Below are 3,308 nucleotides of genomic sequence, written 5' to 3' on the forward strand. Positions count from 1 at the left end.
ACAGTTTTTCATATTTGGTTCATACAGAAAAACAGAAAAACTAAATCTTGATTCGTTATTTCGTTTTTGGTTTGCCAGATTTAATGGAATAATTGAATGATCGGATGATACACGGACCCCCCTTTATTCGTTTTTTCGTTTTTTTTAAAAAAACGAAAAACGAGATTTCGGCTTGATTTTTCGTTTTTTAGTTCAGAGGCATAAAACGAATAAATGACTTCAAAATTCGTTTTCCGCATGTGGGCGGTCCTGAGACGCCCCTTCCGCCGATTGGTCAAGCAAGTCTGAGCATGTGATGTCATGAGTTGTCGCTCAGGTCTGTTCTGTTCAACAAAATAATAGCCCTCTAACGTTACCATGGCTACCGATTCTTAAGCTGTGCAGGGCAGGTTCTGTACCCGGACCCTGTTGGGCTTTCTTCTATGCAACTTTACGCGTTTCACAGAAATCTTTACATCAGAAATATTAAATATTAATCTGCCACCAGCCCGTTTTTTTAGCGGTGCGGAGTTAAATCTGTGTGGTGAAGCTGCGCTAGACAGCGCCGAGCGGGAGAGGATCAATGACCAGTGTTCGGTCAGCAGTCAGAACTTGGTACCGATGACGGTGAAATACATTTTTACTGAAAATGACCCGCGAGTATGAATTTTGAAGTCATTTATTCGTTTTATGCCTCTGAACAGGACAATAGCGGAGACAATTAAAAGCGCAATATAACGTATGTTAAAAAAAAAAAACATTATATATATATATATATATATATATATATATATATATATATATATATATATATATATATATATATATATATATATATTAATATTAATATAAGTGACTTTGTATTTTTATAAGTGACTTTGTTTTTAATAAAATAATTGTGAACCACAAACCGAGCCTTCGTTTTAAAGTTTGATTTCCAAATATATTTTATTTATTTGTTATAATATGGGTATTTTATGTCACCCGTCTTATTAGTTTGATTATAGTAAGCTATACGCGAAAAAAAAAATTTTGTACTATTTTACTGTTGTTTTTTAATTAACAATATATCATAACAACTTAAAAAGATCAAAATCTACAGAAGAGATTAACAAATAACATTGGTGTTGTCATAAGTTAACTAATCAATGGGAAATTTTCCTCACCGGCACAACCCTATTCTTAATGTTGGCTACATGTTACAGATTTAATGTTGAGCACATAATGTTAAAGGCTTCTTAAATACCATTACATTCAGTTGAAGAGTCAAGAAGGATATGTTAATTTACTCAATCTGTCATTAGTTGGTGACCCGGTTGTAATTATAATAGCATAAATAAAAACAAATACACGTAATAGGCTATGTATGCCAATAGGCAAAACACATCTGCTTTTCCTCTAGATCACTTTACAGTGTGATGGAAATAAACTTTTCTTAAAGCGTGTTGTATATCACCACAGCTTTATTGGCACCCTTCTATATGTGTTGTATACTGTAATAGACAATTGTCCTGCAAAATGATGAGGTTTCGTAAAAAAAATAAATAAAAAAAAAAACATTGCGAGCAAATGTCGAATTGTGTTTTGAAATTTGAACGTCAGAGGCTTCAGGCTGTCTGATGAACTCTGTATGAACAAACACCCAGCTTTGCAGTATAGGTGGTACAGAAACAGCATCTGAACTGGCTTTAGATGTACTTTACACACTGTCTATTGCAGCTCAAAGGAGGCACTGTGAATTTACATTGCAATTTTATTCTAAGAGGCTATTAACTGTGAAGTGACAACATGAAACACTACTTTTAATATATATATATACAGTCTTGTTCAAAATAATAGCAGTACAATGTGACTAACCAGAATAATCAAGGTTTTTAGTATATTTTTTATTGCTACGTGGCAAACAAGTTACCAGTAGGTTCAGTAGATTCTCAGAAAACAAATGAGACCCAGCATTCATGATATGCACGCTCTTAAGGCTGTGCAATTGGGCAATTAGTTGAATTAGTTGAAAGGTGTGTGTTCAAAAAAATAGCAGTGTGGCATTCAATCACTGAGGTCATCAATTTTGTGAAGAAACAGGTGTGAATCAGGTGGCCCCTATTTAAGGATGAAGCCAACACTTGTTGAACATGCATTTGAAAGCTGAGGAAAATGGGTCGTTCAAGACATTGTTCAGAAGAACAGCGTACTTTGATTAAAAAGTTGATTAGAGAGGGGAAAACCTATAAAGAGGTGCAAAAAATGATAGGCTGTTCAGCTAAAATGATCTCCAATGCCTTAAAATGGAGAGCAAAACCAGAGAGATGTGGAAGAAAACGTTAGACAACCATCAAAATGGATAGAAGAATAACCAGAATGGCAAAGGCTCAGCTAATGATCACCTCCAGGATGATCAAAGACAGTCTGGAGTTACCTGTAAGTACTGTGACAGTTAGAAGACGTCTGTGTGAAGCTAATCTATTTTCAAGAATCCCCCGCAAAGTCCCTCTGTTAAAAAAAAGGCATGTGCAGAAGAGGTTACAATTTGCCAAAGAACACATCAACTGGCGTAAAGAGAAATGGAGGAACATTTTGTGGACTGATGAGAGTAAAATTGTTCTTTTTGGTTCCAAGGGCCACAGGCAGTTTGTGAGACGACCCCCAAACTCTGAATTCAAGTAGAGTTGTTCCGATTCCGATACTAGTATCGGAAATATCTCCGATACCACAACAAATTCTGGCATCGGCATCGGCGAGTACATGAACCCATATACCGATCCGATACCATTTTCTTAAAAAATACCTAGTTATGACCGCAAGCTTTGCCTAACTGCTGCACGGTTCTTCTTCGCTGCTCAAAATGCATTGAAAACACAGGAAGTTGTGCTGTGTTGCCACAAGCAACCCCTGTTTAGAGCAGCGAAGAAGAAATGAAAACGCGTTAGCAGCCCTTATCTATATATGACTGGATCACTCATCACATTCTAAACTGCCAAAACACAGTGAAGCCGCTTCTATATTATAGATCAGTGGTTAGCAGTATGTCTCTGTAGTACCGGTAGTTACAGACTCTCAAGTATATTCAGTACCGGCAGCTGCGTTCAGTCGCTTCCGTGTAAGTCAAAGCGCAGGGCTCCAGACAGTAGCCGAATATATACTAGTGTCTGTGAATATTAAACTGCAAAATACTATTTAAATATTACTCCCGCAAAATCTACATCTCTGTGGGTGACTGGCACAGATGCGCGAGAGCTCGCTGTTTTGTAGTCTCTGCTGTGTGTCATGAGGACACGAACGCATAAACCGTCACTTCATGAGAATTTACCGTTTCATTTGAGAAAACTGTC

The 3,308-nt window shown here is 36.9% G+C and overlaps 1 long non-coding RNA gene across 1 annotated transcript; it reads right to left on the reverse strand.

Annotated features, from left to right (window-relative positions):
• Nucleotides 1–1,011: 1,011 nt before the first annotated feature.
• LOC113084672 (uncharacterized) lies at nt 1,012–1,728 on the reverse strand. Its single transcript, XR_003283780.1, has 2 exons — nt 1,663–1,728; nt 1,012–1,453 (listed from the first exon to the last, which is right to left on the reverse strand). It is a non-coding gene; the product is annotated as an uncharacterized LOC113084672 (long non-coding RNA).
• Nucleotides 1,729–3,308: the final 1,580 nt, after the last annotated feature.

Source organism: Carassius auratus, unplaced genomic scaffold (genome assembly GCF_003368295.1).
Source record: "Carassius auratus strain Wakin unplaced genomic scaffold, ASM336829v1 scaf_tig00040428, whole genome shotgun sequence".
In the NCBI taxonomy this organism is placed as follows: Eukaryota; Metazoa; Chordata; class Actinopteri; order Cypriniformes; family Cyprinidae; genus Carassius; species Carassius auratus.